At 39.5% G+C, this 17,679-nt stretch overlaps 1 protein-coding gene across 1 annotated transcript in view; it reads right to left on the reverse strand.

The window, feature by feature from the left end:
* iqsec3a (IQ motif and Sec7 domain ArfGEF 3a) overlaps positions 1 to 17,679 on the reverse strand; it is a 131,774-nt gene that overhangs the window by 71,546 nt on the left and 42,549 nt on the right. The window lies entirely within an intron of this gene.

Genomic DNA, 17,679 nt, shown 5'->3' on the forward strand with positions numbered 1-17,679 from the left:
ACACACACACACACACACACACACACACACACACACTCACATTAGTCTTCTGAGTGGAAGTTCAGAGTAAGCATGGTTTAAACTGCTCTCCCAACCAATTTTACTTCCATTCACTTTGACTATTGTGGCACTGTTAGGTGTACAAATGAGAACCTTCCAGAAAAAAAAAACAAAAAAAAAACATGTCTGTTATATTTGCACGCACTTGCCTTCCAGCATGTGGGACCAAGTGAGTTCAGCCCTGCTTTTCGCGTGCTATAAGTCCTCCTTGTGTTTCTGCTTCAGTACTGCCACAGTCGTTCTATTTTTGCCAACACATGAGTGACATGTATCAGCAAATGGTCCTGAAAGACCACTTTGAATTCGTGCCAGTTTTATGCACCAGCTGAAAGTGGCTGCGATATCAACTGGGCATGTTATTGCCATGATTAAGATAAGACCCCCCCCCCACCCCCCCCCCACCCCCTTTATTGGATTTGCTGATAAGAATGAAATCACTGAGCATAAAATTGTCACTTTGAGGCCACAAAATACGCAGAACTTCAGAAGATAATTGGCATGATTTTCCTCAGAGAAAGACGAAGGCCTCGGTAACAACAAACTTTTAGTCTAAAAACTGTAGACGTGACAGAGAAAAGCAAAAATGTATGTATGCATTTGTGGCTGAAGTTTGCTTTCTAAAAAAAAAGGCTTGTGTTAATAAAAGCATATTTATATACTGGATATCTCCTAGTGTGCAGGGTTAATAAATTTTAAAAAAAGATCCATGTGCAGCAAAAACCTGTCTGCCTCCTTCTGCAGAAGAGCTCTGCTTCTTATTTCCATCACATATGGCAGCACATAAGCTTGAGGAAAAAGTATTCTTCCAGTGGATATATCTGGGTCTGCTTCGTCTACAATAGAGCTTATAAGAGTAATGAATAATGAAGAGAGAAAGTGTGCTGCTTTGACACTCAGCTGCAGGTGAGCTTTTTCTCATGCAGAAAATAGACCTGCCTGGAAAAACAGAAGACTTCTTTTAGGAGAAGAGTGGTTCTGTAGCCCGCCATCATCTCTGCTTACAATGTTTCCTTTCAGTGTTGTGAATCTAAATGTAGTTGTTCCTATTTGCATTTTGCAGGAGCCCCAGTTAGGGTGAGAGCTATTATGACAACCAACAGGCTACGTGCAGCTGGATTAAAGTCAGATAAAGGGACCAAAAAAAGTTGCAGGAAGACGTGATCAAAGGGAATTATTTGTGAAGAGAGACATAAATAACCATAAAAAATGGACATAGCCACTTGCAACATATTGTATATGGATTTGTGTATATTTATATAGAGCATATAAGCTCAAGAGTTATTTCAGTCTCATTGAGAACTTCACGTTCCTTCAGACTCACTCACATTCCCTCTGCATATCAACTTTTCTCATCCGTTTTATCCATTTTTGTCAAGCATCCTGTCATCCTCTCTTTCTACCATCCCTCTCTCTCTCTCTCTCTCTCTCTCTCTCTCTCTCTCTCTCTGTCTCTCTCACACACACACACACACACACACACACACACACACACACACACACACACACACCCAAACAGACACAAATACAGTATGTGTATATATATATATATATCCAGTCTTTCTGCTGCTCTGTCCTTCCCAGGTAAGGAGATTGAGCTGTTCCACGTGTCAGCGTGACTGACGAGGCAGAGACAAGCTCTGGATGCTGCCTCTCTCTCGCCTCCTAGTTTTTCCACGTGTCAGTATTGAAGATGGATGAGCACAGTGGCCTCCATGGTTTCCATCCATAATATAATTATAGTGTCCACTGACATCTCCTGCTCTCACTGTTATGATTGCTAACAGGCTGGTACAGTAGTATGACGCAAGTTCAAGGCTGTCTGTTGACGCTGCATGCTGGACAACAGCTGATGCTATCAGATCTAGAAAGCAAATCTCTGCTGGTGTAAAAAGAAAAAAACAATTCACACACTGTAAATCTGGATGAATTTCAGCACAGTTTATGAAATTTAGAAAATAAATCTTAACATTTAAATATAAAGGCAAAAATGGAATATGCATACAATATGCAGGCACTAAATTGAATCAGGATGTGTGAGAGAATTGCTTTCATTCGACTCACTTTGCAGCAATACAACGACTGGAAATACCTCTATAAATATATGTATGTCTCTATGTTTAAGGACAGGCCCTTTGTTTTGGTACTGCATGAAGTAATAGTAAAGAAGTCAGCAAAATGTACTTACTGCATCAAAAGAAAATAAGTTATTCTAAAGAGAATTTGGTGACTGACATATTATCATACTCTGGACTCTCTTACAGAATATAAAGTACCATATTGTTCCTTCAGAGGTACAATGGCTTGTCACTGGGGCTGTATCCCCCTAAGGTACTCCTTTGTACCCTCGACAGGCTGTTTGTATCTAACTGAGACTGGCTCTCAAAGCTCTGGTGACAATTTTGCACCTTAATGTAACAGCACACAAAAATGAACCTGGGTATAGGAGTGTGCATTAACTTATTTTATTTGTATACATTTTTATTTATATATCTTTTTAATTCAGACTCTTGGAAATTGGCTTACAGTCCTTTTCTTGTCGTACACACCACTCAAAGCTTTACCTGTATCTGTGCAACTCCAGCCAACTTACAGTCACTGTTTAACATAACATGCACGTCTTTGGGCCGAGCGCTCGGAGAAACCAACACAAGGAACAGGGAAAACAAAACGTTTCAAACCTGGAACCTTCTTGTTGTGAGGCGACAGTGCTAACCTCTGCACCGCCAAGCTGGCAGTGCTCACAACAGAACAAAAAAAATGTCTCGTGTAATCAGTTCCTTTTCATCTAATTTGAATGAATTATAAAAATAGAAATACAAAAAAATGTTTGCAGTTTCTCTCTTCAAAAAAAGTAAGCGTGACAGAACAATTCTTCTGGTCATGATAAGAGACAAAAGGAAAGAAAAATAATCCTAAGTTCTCTCTGCTCCAAATGTAAGTGTCAAAATTAGACTCTGTGAGGACCATTAAGATAAAATTTCAAAACAATGAGTCTCTAGACATTCAACTTACAGTAAATGTTACTTTGCTGGACACTTTGCAAGCTTGATGCAGATCTTTCAGTAAAAACTGACCATCAAGTACTGAACTGAGGTGTGTTAATATTCACTCATCTTATTCTAAGAATCTTATTCGGTTCAATGAATTCTACATTAGTTCCATAATTATCTATTACTACATTCTTAAGTTGTAATAAAAAAGAGTTATTGGATTGATTAATTGGTTTGATTCCTGCTTTTAATCAGACAAATGTAATTACTGCTGTCACATAAATGTGAATTTTAATAAGACGTAGTGCAGTAGAAATTTACAACAGCAGATCCTTCACTGTACTTTATCCTGCTAGTGCTAATGTTGGGAATTAAAATACTGTGAAGCTGCCCTACACAAAGGTAAAGTAATGAGCCAGCAAAGATGATATCAGTAAGTCCCCACCAGTATGTGCCTCTAAACCATAAAAGTTCTTTTGGCCTCATGGCCATCTTAGTTTCCCTCTAAAAAGCCTCCTGAGTGGCTCAGAAGCAGCTGTGCTCCATTTCTGAGCCCTGGCAAAGGAACATCAAGGAGATGCACTCTGAAGATGCTGCTCCACTGATATCCATTATTTCTGTTGTTAGGTAAAAGGGAGCAAAAGGGCAGCAGCAAAGAAATGTGTGTTCTTCCAGTGTGAAGCATCACAAAGCTGTAGAAAACATGGAAGCATGTCAGTGTTTTAAAGCCTCAGATATTGGTAATTCATTCACACTGGCTGCCAGAGCTAAGATGTTACCAAAAAAAGAGCATGCACAGTAGGAAGCTGTAAAAATGATTTAAGTTAAATGGAAAGGATAATAGTACAATAGTTTTGGTCCAGAGGAATAGTTTTCCTTTGTTCTTTTTGGGTTTTTTTGTGTAAATGTATGCCCATTTGTTAAGCAAAAACTTTATATTCCAGTTTTTACAATTAAGATTTTATAGGGATAAAACACTGTAAGCACTGGGGATGCTGAGTATTAGGTTACCTCTAAGTAAAGCCAGGCTAACTCTTGCCAGTTTTTCCCGTCTCTGTACTGAACTCCTCTAACCAGTTATGCAGCTGTTTCAGATCAGCTAAAGGCCATAATAACTGCAAAACCACAGTAAAGTACTGAAACCTGCACACACACCTGCCTATAAACTGAAACAGGGTGTAGGACTAGGAAAGGCTTACCTATGAAAAAATATGGTAACAAACTGTAATACATGTACAGTATGTTAATGTTAATATTTTCCCCCAAAGCATCAGCATTTACAGTATTCAACTGTATTCACGAAGAATGTTGTACAGTAAATACTTACAGCTGACTCTTGGCAAGAAAGCAAATGTGAAAAAAAAAGTAAAATTAGAAGCAATCAAAGTAAACCTGACTTGCATTTAGAAGGATACATAAACTATAGCAGTCAGTTCTTGGGGTTCTCCATTACAGGAAGTGGATCATTTGGATTCAAGTTTCCACTATAATGGTGGGTGGTTAGAGGGCATGAAGGCCTTAATAGATTGATAATAATGCTTGGGTTGCTTTATTTTTCAAGATTTATTCAGCTAGAAAAGTGCACCATAAGCACATTTTCACTGCAACAACTAGGGTTCTGAAGGGTCAAACAAAGATAATGTTACCTCCCAGTGCTCTTTGCACAGATGATGACATCAGTGAAGAATACCACATTCTTTATGCAAGAGATCCTCTAATTATGTTACCAGTGTGAACTCAGATGCCTCATGCTAGTTTGACTTAACCTTGACCGCAGAGCTTTTGCTGCATTATCCCCACAGAGGTGTGCAGCAGGAGAAATGAGTTATTGGGCAGTGTGACCAGTGGGGTTCAAAGGGTCTATCCTCTGGTGGACTGCAGCCAAGGAATTGCTGAAGAGGGCATTATGTGAGCATAACCACATCAGCAGAAGTCACAGCGAATAACATCCCTGAAGAAGAAGCTGCTCACTGCTATGATTCCTTGAATTTAGAAGAGTCGCTTGCATTAAACATATGCGTTGCCAGTAAGCGTGCATCCTTTTTTTTTTTGCTTGATTTTCTACCTGCATAAATCATTTCTCCTTAAAATTAGGCAGAAATCAATTCCCCTGTCACCTCGGCTGAATTCCTCTTCACTCAGTACCTACCCTATGTTTCTCATACTGCTCCCAGAGAATTAATCAGTTCATCAGGCAGAACACAAGGGTAGGCTGAAGAGAAACCTCTGCATAAATAAGCATATTTCTGTCTTCCAGTGCATGGAGATGATGATGTATGGGACAAATTTGCTCAAGTGTATTTGAAATTCCTCATAGTCCCTGCAAACAGGAAAAGCATGCCTTAGTGTCATATGTACAAAGAGACATCAGGCTGAGTAGGAGGGCACAGAGGAAAAGCTGATTTTCTTACAGTACATTTACCACGATATTTTGCTGCACACTTAAGCCAAAAAAAAAATATACTGCATTGCAGCCAACTGACCTCAGTCTCACACTGATGGAAACCACAAGAAAAAGTTCAATATCACAAAGATAACTCTAAAACTGTCACTTCACTTTTGCACTGATGCCATTCCTCTGCAGACAGCAAATCATTTTCATCCCATTTCATTTAAGAAGCTCTAACCCCTGATAAAGAAACACCAGCCATTAAAATGCACAATGTCAGCTTCCAGCCAATTAGCATCAAAAGACCTGGGTCCTCTCTAATCTAAGGTCAAGATTAGTCATTTTTCTTCACCCTCAGTAAAAAAAGAACAAAAAAAAAAAAACTACATGACATAATTCCCTCCATCTCATCATTAATCTGTGACCTAACCCCTTGCCAACCCTGGACATTTACAGTGCTTCAGGCGGGTACACTCCACTGATTTTTACTAAATGTGTGCCACTTTTAAAATGCCATATGCTGGTGTGACTGCTCAGGGCTATAAGTGGGAGACCTTGAGTGTGAGTACGGGGCATGATCTGTCTGCTGGGAGATGTGGTATGATGGTGCAGTTACGACATGTATGTTGCACTGGGGATGAGAAAAATGGGGCGGATTTTGAGGGTGAAATCTCACTTAACCTTTATGACTGGAACGGACCCACATCAAATGCTTTATGTATCAAAGTAAGTTAATTAACAACAGGTACACTAGAGGGGCAACCCCCCAAAACAGAAACAGTTTTAGATCTCATTAGGAGCCGTGTATTATACTCAATGTGTAGTTGGGAATTAAATGCTAAACAAAGTGATTTTATTGGTTTAAAAACTCGCTAAATGTATATATGTACATTTGGAATTTAACCAACTTATACAGGTTCTGTGAGACCCTGTTAAGGGCTAAATGCTAATCTTATGAAGCTACCATGCTAACAATGTGATGTGATTTTTCATTGTCATTGGTGACAATAAAGGATCAAGTGAATGACTGGTGCTTAATAACCAAATTGGTTTGGTTGTCAGCATATTGCCGTGGTTATAGTTTGAATGGACAGCCTACAAACACCATGCAGCTACTCTCTAAGCTGTAGTGACACTGTAAAAACTGTGACAAAAAAATGGAAATGGAAACCATTTGCCTTCAAAGTAAAAGTTATACCTTTTGAAACATGATGCTTACAACGCTGAGCCACAACTTTACTCTGAAGGCAACCCATTGTTTCCAGTTTGCATTGCAAACGATGCTCGAGCAATGTGTGCACAACATCATGTGAGAAACCTGAGTAACGTTTACCATCTTAAGGTGTTAGCACTGACAAATTTAAACCTGGACTACCAAAGCTGTTAAAATTGATGCTTAAGGAGATAACACAGTTTGCATAAAATTTTGTGGCAAATTATCATCTAAAAAATGGGATATTTTAAGATTTTCTCACATTTCATAAGCCTTAAGGTCCTTGAGTATATTTGAGTCAAAAGTCCAGTATGTTCAGTCGGTGAGAAGGATACATTCTATACCTGGACATGAGAGGTGGACTCAAGTGCCTATCAGGAATACTTGGGTGCAGTAGGCATGAAAGGTAGCTGTACTAGTCAGGAGGTGTACTGCAGAGGGTGAGAGTCAAAATAACTTGACTATGTGTCACTTGTTTAAATATAAAAATGTTTCTGTATTCTGCATATGTGTGCAGATTTTGACATTCATATCTGCTTGCCTGCATGACAGATAGCCCTGCACTATAAAGTTAACTGTAGGAACTGTATCAGTTAGTTAGGGCGCACATTTTTACTGTTTGTACAGTAAAACTGATGATGCAAGTGTATTGGGCTATAAAACTTTAATGTGGTTGTTGGTGAGCATGGGGGACAGAAGCTGGGAAATTGTTCTTTGGGTACATTAGAGAGAAATCCCACCTAACCTGGAAGTGTCCTTAGTCTGGACTAAAATGGGCCATAGACAGGCAAGAATTGCCATCCCTACAGTCATGCTGCTAGATTGCTTAAAAACAAGGACCATTTTTTTGTTCTCTCAGTATTTTATATCAAACCCTTTCTAAGTATAAATCCCTTTTTAAAAATACCTGACTGCTTCCCTGCTATGAAGACCTAAAACTTAAATGAAATATTGCACTATCTCTCTGGAGTTAAAGACATCCATCTGGCCTCTCTTCATCAGTGGATATCATCCATATATCTTGTCTTTCAGTCTTTGTTTTCAATGATCAAGGTCAACTGGAGACATTCATCAGCTACCCACACACATGCGTCTGCAGTGCCATCAGTGCAAGCCACCCTCTTGTTTCAAAGCAGAAATGAAAACTCCAGAAAGGGATAGAGAAACCATTTCACATGCTTTCTGCATATTGTGCAATTACCAGAAAGCTGGCAGCACTTTCTTGTCCATTCTTGTGCGAGAGGCTTCAGTGTAGGATGGATAACAAATATGGATATGACATGATTAAATCATGAGATAGCCACAGATGACTCACATGGTTAAGAGTATCTGTGTATTGTTTTTCTAGCTGCCTTTATTTTTTTTTTTTTTACTTTAACATAATGCATCTTAAGGAAAAGGTCATTTTGAATTAATGTTCTGCTAGAATATGTTCTTAGAAATATTATAAGATGCGGTAAAACCTTCTCTTGGCCAAAAAAAAGCTGCTTTTAAATGGCTGATAAAACATAAAATATGAATGCAGCCACTATGCTACTGCATCGAGCCAAGACGAGACCTACCCTGTGAAATTCACCTTGAGCAGACATGCAGTGATGCATGGTGTGGGGCATCACCCTTCTTTGTGCTTTCAGTTCGCCTCGTGATCAATCTCGAATTGATTGATTATGTAGATGCCAGTCAATACTGTGCTCACTTGGGTGGAGGGACAGAGCTCATAAATACCACTGTTTAGCATGAAAGAGGCAAAGAGAGGAAAACATTTGATCCCTACATTCTGAACATACAGTATAAGCAGACAACTGAGATCAAAGCTGACCAGTTTGTGTCTCTGAAGGTAAAGAACGGGCCTTTGACTCTTGTTAAAATCCCACACGTGCTCTTGGTTCACAGGGTTTGCAGGTTGAGGTGAGAATACAAAAAGAGGCGCAACACAAACAGCACGTTGCCTTCTGTGATTATAAAAGAAAGAAAGAAAGCTAGGGTTTTATTTATCATGTTGAATTTTAAGATTTAAAAAAAAGGATATTCAGCCCAGAAGGTTGAAGGAACAAACTAGTAGCACATACAGTATGCAAGTATACACACACAGACCAGTAACCACAGGCATTCCCATGCAATGTCAATGAAACATCTTTCCAGCAACAATAGAGCACAGGGTATAAAAACAGGATGGGCTCGTGAAATATGCAAGCCACTATTTCAAATTGAATCTCTTCAAAAGCCGTTGCCCCAGGTTGTGGGTAAAAGCGAGAAAGACAGCAAGAGATGCAGAGAGAGAGAGAGAGAGAGACAGACCGTGGAAATTGCATCGTAGATATACGTAGACACACTGCAGTAATATACAGCTATATACACAGCTCAGGAATCATGGGCAGGACTTCAAGGATGGAAAATGACACACACCATCATTCACTGTCATAAAATGTCCCCAATAAAATTGGTGTCAACCCTTCAATCTAAAAAAAATATGTTCCTATATTAACAATTTGACTTGAGAAAATTGGGAATTTGCTCCCTGTATTCGCTTCAGTGCATGATGGACTTCTGCCAGAAATGTAACAATAAGTCTTGTAGTCAAAAGCACTGTTCATCCTTCACAAAATGATTATTTCTTTTTAAAGTCTTAAAAGAAAAATATCAAGATACAACAGCAGTATTATTATTGTTATACTCATTGTATAGGTGTGGTGGTTAGCGCCATCACCTCACAGCAACAAGGTTTTATGTTCAAATCCAGAAAAATTTTAGAAATCATCGATTAATAATGAATGTTTGTGGAAAATGAGATCATACTCCTGTTGTACACAATCAGCGCCAAAGACTGACTGATATTCCAAGAGCGATGGCTGTAAACATGCACCTTTTAATCTCACTCCTGTGGTGCAATAACAATCACAATTTTGATTGTAATTGCGCTACAGTTCAATGTTTTGCCTGCTGCAATTTTTTATTTATGTTTTTGTTAACCCAGACATTACTTTAATGTGATGACCTCCTGTATGTTTGCTGCTTTATGCGGCCAAATGCAGTTTTCCCTACAAGTGTTAGAAAATGTTTAGATGCAGATATGCTGTCAGGCAAGGCTTGATTGGCTCCACAAGTCAGTTTAAGTCCGAAGTCATGACTCCCTCTTATTTTTGATTTTGTCAAGTTTAAAGTCAAAAGGCTTATGATTGAATCTCTTGCACGTGCACGCTATGTTACCCTGAAGATTTTGAGTCATGCATCCCAAATGTTACTCAGTACTTTCTGCTAACACACTGACCTCATCCAAATGCATTGTAACTGTCTTCACACACAATTATAGCGCCACATTTCTCATAAATGGATTTACTAGTGCATCCTAGTTCTCAGTGAAAACGGGCATCGTGTCCACTCTGCAGTCCACGCCATAAAAATCCTGAAAATTCTGAAAAGCACTTACAGTGTGTCCAGTGTAAAGATTTGGAATGTGATTTTCTTTCCCTGTGTTTGCTTCCCCGCTTGTTATTCACATCCTGTTACGCAGAAGAATCACAGTTATTTTTATACCTCATGGCAAAAGCCGCTTTTTATGGATGCCTGACAGAAAGGCAGAGGAAAAAGGGGGTGCGTTCAAGAACAACAATGCCTAGAGAAAGATTCAGAGGCTGCTTCGCCTCGTTGCGAGAGGAACAAACAATTGAGCCCGTCCCCCCGACCCAGACGATTTCACAAACTAATTGCCTATTATGTGGCCTGTCAGGGGGAAATAAGAGTTTTTCTCCCGTTTTTGGCTCTCTTCCGTTTTCACATATTTGAAAACATCCTAAGGCAGATTTCCCATGCAGGAATTTGTATTTGAATTTGGCTCTCTTCAGCAACAGAGAACACTTGAATTTGAACACTTCAAGGATCACACGATAGCAGATCGTGTTATTTACAGTAATAACAGGAGCTTGGAAAATCTGCGTGTCTGATGTGTATCTGAAAAAAAAAATGTGACTACAGTTGAAAATATTAAAGTAAACCTTACAGACCTGCGGGCTCTCCAAGGTTATTGATTCAAGTGTTCTACTTGCTGAAGTTATGAAATTATTCTCAAGAAAGACACTAACAGTCTGCAATTACTTGTTTCCCATTTGGCACTAATCTAATTGTGCTTAATAGAATGGGACTAAATTGCACAGTGGCACCCTGCCTGTTGTCCAAGTGAGTGAAATGTTTTACATTTCATATTATTTGACAAAAGTGATTGAGAGCCAAAAAAAAAGTACATATCCCCAATTTTATAAATGAATACCAACTCTAACACCGCTGCAGCTGATCTCTTCACTACTGTGTTAATCTACTGCTAGAAATATGATAATATATTATATTCAGCAAGTACAGTACTTGTTTCATTGTAATTCATTGCATGGTGGTTATGATCACAGTGCTGGCTGTCAACCCGAGTTTGACAAACCCAGTAACATGTTGTCTGCATGCTGATGTGAAACTGGAACAAAAGAGCTGAAAAACCTTCTGTAAAATGCCAATGTAAGTTAACTCTAAATTTTAGCTGTTCATCAGTGCTGCCGCGGTACTGTAGTTTAAAGATGGGTGTACCATTTAATGTAATTGTTCACAGTTGTGTGAGCATATCTGTGGAAGATGCATCAGAGTGGGAAGGGATGGAATGGAGGAACACGAAACAATGTATAGACCATGGTTCAATTATTTCTCCCCTTCTAAATTAATACCACAAAATCATTACACAAACAGTCTGTCTTCTTCTTACTTGGTGCACAGTCAGTGGTGAGTAACAATATCTGTCACCAGTAAGATGAAACCCCCCTCCACAACAAGCAAAGATTCAACTTTTGAAAAAAAAAGACTGAACCCTGAACTGTTATGAGCTACACAGTTTTGTACTGAAGTGACTCTTTTATTACTCATGTACTTATTAAATCAAAGAAGGCGAGCCACCCACGGCACTCACCATGATCCTGAATCTCCTGGGAGCTACTTTATGTCATGTGGGCGAGTATTACCAGAGAGAGATTATACTAGCAAATACAATGAAATGTAAAATTGCTTTGATTAAGGTGTTCATGTAAGCTTTGTTTTTGTGATTGAGCTCTGAGTGCTACTGGTGGAATTAAAGGTGTTCAAGGGTGCAAATCTTTAAAAAATTCATTAACTCATAGTTGACTGTTTATAATCAATAGTTAATTTAACTGCAATGGGCTGACACCTAAGTTTGTAGCAAAAAAAAAAAAGGGACACGAGGAGAAGAAAAGTCAAATGCTTTTTTTTTTTTATTAAAAGTAAGTCTAGGTTACTTGAAGCTCTAAAGAACAGACTTCAGTCTGAATGGTTTTGTACAAATCATTACACTATGTGACACGAGTGACTTATTAATTGTATTTATAGTCCAGCTACTGGAAACAGCAGCTCAGCAGACACGTATCCACAATTAGCAATAGGACCAATTATATCACTCCAGGAATACTTCCAGCATTTACTAGTACAGCTTAAATGTACAGTCATGGTAGAAAATAAAAAATTTTCAAGTGTTATGTAGTAGTAATTGTTCTCTGTATGACTTTATCAGTCTCAGACATCACTGTGGAGGAATTTAGGGTCACTAGTCTTTACAACAGTGTTTCAGATTTTCAAGCATTTGTTTATGCTCAGCTCTCTTAAAGTTACACCACAGCATTTCAGTCAGGTCGAGGTCTGGACTTTGCCAAGGACATCGCAACACCTTGATTCTTTTCTTTTCCAGCAATTCAGCTGGAAGCCGAGCTTTAGCTGTCGGACAGCGCCTCAGTTTTGACTCTAGAATACTTTGGTATACCGAGGAGTTCATGGTTGATTCAGTGACTGGTGCTGTCCATTGTGGCCAAACATCTCCACTTTGGTCTTGTCTGCCTAAAGCAGACTGTTCCTGAAATCTTGTAGTTTGTTCAGATGCAGTTTTGCATAACCTAAGCCATCTTCTGTGTAGAGAATTGGCTTTCTCCTTGCAACCCTTCCAAACAAGTCATACTTGTTCAGTCTTTTTTCTAATTGTTCTGTCATAAATCTAATGCACATGTGTCAAACTCAAGGCCCGCAGGCTGGATAGATAATTAAATTTGGCTAATAATTTAATATGGCTATGATTAATGGCCCGCCGGTAAATAGTGCTCCCACCACTTTTACCACAAATCCCACTATGCACTGCAACAGCTGCAGCACAGGTCAAGACCTGTGCACTAACCCGTTTTCCTGCATTCCCAATGACACATTGATTAGTGGTCAGCAGATAAAAACATCAGTCAGCACTTTTTACAGCAACATTTAATCTAGCCTGACCCCCAAAAATGGCCAAACGAAAAGTGAACTTTGAAAACAGGTGGGAGGAAAAGAACCCGTTCACTGACACTTGAGGTAAACCCTGTCTCTTTTCCCCAACTGCGATGTGCGGGGAAAAGAGTGAAATTGCAGGATGGATGTGGGAGGATATGCAGAGGGAGAGGTGCGTTGAGGTGCCTGAGGAAATTTGTCAGTTCATGGAAAGAAAGAAATGGAATAAGAAAGAAAACTAAATAGTTTGTTGTTTCTTGTTTCTAGACATTTTGCTGATATCACATCAAAACAGAAATTTGCAAAACAGCTTGAAATGTTCTCATTTTCCTTGATGTTATTTTTGAAGAAAAATATATTTCATTTAATGTGTTGAGGAAAAAGCTGCTGTATTACAGCCATTCAAATTCATTTGCTGATTAAAATATTTTCAGTTTTAGACTGTTCAATAAAGGTTAATCCTGTTTCGCCCATGACTTAGACTGTGTTTTCAATTTTGGCCCCTTCTGTGATTAAGTTTGACACCCCTGATCTAATGTTTAGCATGTTACCTGAGGCACGTAGAGGCTGAGAGTCTGAGCTCTTGGGTTTTTTGCAGTTTTTCTGAGCATTGTACCATCTGACCTCAGGGGAAATTTGATTGGCCATCAACTTCAGGGAAGATTGTTAACCATCTTGAATGTTTTCCACAGGTGAGTAATCTTTCTCACTGAATGATCAACTTCAAACTATTTAGGATTAACTTTCCCAGACTGCTGGCTGCTACATACCCTCTTAATTCCCTTGAACAGTAAGGGTGTTTTTCACACACACACTGCTTCTGCATTTTGGCTTAGTTATTGTTAAATAAATAATGACACGGTGTAATATGTCATGTGTTGTTGTTTATCTAAGGTTGTATTTACTTAATTTTAAGATCTGCTGTCTGCCACACAGCTGTTTGAGATGCTAGCTTAGCATTAGTATAAGCCCCAAGTTACTAGCTAAACTGAATAGACAACAACTCAGAGGCGTTTTCCAACTCAAATGCTGGTCTGCTCTGTGCTGGATTTTTTTTTTTTTTACAATCCCTAACAAAAATACAGTTTCACCCAAACAATTAGGAAGTAGAAGATGGTGCCATTTAATCAAGTCTCATGCACTTCAGCAGTACAGCTCATTTGTTCAAGTGGTGGATATGAATGACTAACACTACTCGTAACCTTGGTGGATGTTTAGAGGTTGACTAAATCTAGCTTACATTAAGTATAGTCATTATATCCATTACATTACAAGACATAGGACAATCTCCTGTAGGCCCACCACCCGCAGGAGGCGTCGTAGGGATTGGGTGCAGTGTGTTTCGGGAGGCGGCCGAGGGCGGAGGCCCTGGCGGACCGATCCCTGGCTATCGAGACTGGCTATTGGGACATGGAATGTCACCTCTCTGGTGGGGAAGGAGCCTGAGCTAGTGCATGAGGCTGAGAGATACCAGCTAGATCTAGTTGGGCTCACCTCAACACATGGCCTGGGCTCTGGAACCAGTCTCCTGGAGAGGGGCTGGACTCTGTTCCAGTCTGGAGTTGCCCTCGGTGAGAGGCGGCAAGCTGGGGTGGGTATTCTTGTATCCCCCCAGCTTGCTGCCTGTACGTTGGAGTTTTCACCGGTGGACGAGAGGGTAGTTTCTCTGTGCCTTTGGGCCAGGGAACGGGTCCTGACTGTCGTTTGCGCTTATGTGCCGAATGACAGTTCAGAGTACCCACCCTTTTTGGAGTCGCTGGGGGGGGGGTGCTGGAGAGTGCTCCATCTGGTGACTCCATAGTCTTGCTCGGAGACTTTAACGCTCATGTGGGCAATGACAGTGAGACCTGGAGGGGTGTGATTGGGAGGAACGGCCTGCTCGATCTGAACCCAAATGGTGTTTTGTTGTTGGACTTCTGTGCAAACCACAGTTTGTCCATAACGAACACCATGTTCAAACATAAGGATGATAAGTGCACATGGCACCAGGACACCCTAGGTCGCAGGTCGATGATCGATTTTGTTATCGTATCATCAGATCTGCGGCCTGTTCTGGACACTCGGGTGAAGAGAGGAGCTGAGCTGTCAACTGATCACCACCTGGTAGTGAGCTGGATCAGGTGGCGGGGGAAGATGCTGGACAGACCTGGCACACCTAAACGTATTGTGAGGGCGTGCTGGGAACACCTGGCAGAAGCCCCAGTCTGGGAGATCTTCAACTCCCACCTCCGGCAGAACTTTGACAGCATTCCGAGGGAGGCTGAGGACACTGAGTCTGAATGGACCATAAGCGACTCAGTAGGGGTAGTCTTAGGTCCACCAAATCAGAATTCAACAAACTGTATTGGTAATTAGTGTGTTTTTTGTTTTTTTTTCATTACTTGATTTTTTTCAGTGGTAGTTGTTTACTGCATTATTGCAGAATAGGAAAGTAGAGGATGACGTCTTCTCGAGCATATTTTAGACAGAGTCATCAATGGCACAGAGAGATTCACACGTGCTATGAAGAATGAAAATGAAACTGCTCAGTGTGCTGGTGCAGACAGTCGAAATATTAACACAGAGCAAAGTACTGTGAGTGAGAAATTTCCCCAGTGGCGAGGAATAACTTTGTTGTATGAAGAATAAAGATGAGTTCTGAGAGGATTATCAATACAGTGTTGAAACTGATTGTCCAAGAGATTACAGCCTAACAGAGAACAGAAGAGTGTGGGGGATGAAAATACACAAATTTCCACAATAATTTAGACAAAAAGGATGAAAGGAAGACTGAGGTACTAAAATGGAAGCCCAGCTTCACTGATATACAGTAGAATATGGACCAATGGAGACAGAGATGAAGGTACACTGGCTAAAAATGTTGTAGATGAAAGGTACAAGCAAAGAACTGATATGAAATTTGCATGGCATGATTCACCCAAAAAAAGATGCTACAGGACAAAGATCACAGTAAAACCCCAACAAGAGAAAAGAGAATGAATAATTCAGCATGTTTACTCTTTTCAAACACACACTGATTTCAAATAACACTAAAATTAACATTCTCTATACAAGCTGAATTGTGCAACTCTTGAACTTCCTTTGAATTAAAATTTGGCCACTATGTTCCAACAATGACTATTTCTTTTCTTCTGCTCTGTTTGTTGGAGACCCACCAAACCCGTCTTCTGTGCTTTGTTACCTGGTGATCATTTCCATGTTGCAGTCATTCCTTGCCAGAAAAATGGTAATGGTAAAAAAAGGTTGCCCTTTCTTTTACAAAGAATTGTATTTCTTAGTCATCTAATCTAATGCCAGAGGAGCAACTTAAGGTTCAGTGGATTGTCCAAGGACCAAGAAGGAAGGGTTGGAGATCAAGTGCTTTTTAATTTGTGTGCATGTTTGTGTGCAGTTTGTCTACCTGGTTTGAACTTTTTGGGTCAGTTTAGTCTGAGCTGTAACTGTTTACACAACGTGATCTTAGAAGCTGACTGATGATGCATTACAATTTAACTGCTTGTTTGCTTAGTGCAGCTTAGTGTTGTAGTCAAGACCACCTAACCCGAGACCGAGACAAGACCAAGACCAGAGGGTATCGAGACCGAGACAAGACCAAGACTTTTAGGGTCCGAGACCAGTCGAGACCAAGACCGAGGGGGGGCGAGACCGAGACAAGACCAAGACCAGTGCCTGACACTACATGACACAATAAAATGTGAAACATGATCAAAATCACTTCTCAAATTGATCTGAAAGATCCGCATTCCCATAAAATTACCCTGATATTAAACACTCACAGCTCAAATAAATATAACCATCTTTATTTAATACTCCTGGGTGACTTCCATCATTTATCACAGAATGTAAAACAATTATTCATAGTTCATCACAATAGTCTTAACTTTTCTCTGCCTTTCATAAACTATGCATAAAGTTGTGTTGTTTTTAAACCAACAACCTTTGTAAAAATGGGTGCTTTTTCAAAACCACATAGCTAAATGTGTAAAACTGAAAAAATGGCAAACACTCATCAACAGTAAGAACTAAAGCCTTTAATCTTATACAGATTAAAGCTGCAGGATGTAACTTTTATAAAAAATCTGGTTTTTACATATTTGTTAAAACTGTCACCATGTCAGACAGTATGAGACCGATAATCTGCGAAAAAAATGGAGCTCCTCCACCTCCTCCCTGAAAAGCTCCCAGTCAAAAACAACCAGTCAGAGCCAGGAGGAGGGTCTTAGCACTGTCAATCACTCCTGGTGTATGCTGCTCAATGTAGTTGTGTGCGACACTTCAAGATTTGGTATCGATCCTATGCCAAGTAAACACAGGGCCATTATCACCGATACTGATACCAATACTTTTTAATAATTATGAAGAATTTCCATGAAGTTTAACTGGTTTGAGATTTTTTTCCTTTGGATCATTAATTAGTTAAAACCCAGAATAGAATTGGGCAAAGTTTATATGTAAGTAGAAAATACTTTATCAAAATAAAAGTTATTGTTCTGAAACAATAGAACAAAACAATTTTCCCCATACATTGATGTCTGGAATTTTTTTTCATAAATTAAGTGTACAAAATCATCACTCAAGAACAAATGCAAACTTTTTTCCAGGTAGATTTTTCAGAAAGTATAATAAAAAAATTTAATAAAAAATGTTCCTTCATTCACTAATTTTCTACAAATTTAAATTTAAATTTGATTTAAATGTTTCATAGCAAAATCCTTTTTTTTCCCCAAATAAAA

The sequence above is a fragment of the Archocentrus centrarchus genome, chromosome 23, assembly GCF_007364275.1.
Source record: "Archocentrus centrarchus isolate MPI-CPG fArcCen1 chromosome 23, fArcCen1, whole genome shotgun sequence".
NCBI classification, from domain to species: domain Eukaryota; kingdom Metazoa; phylum Chordata; class Actinopteri; order Cichliformes; family Cichlidae; genus Archocentrus; species Archocentrus centrarchus.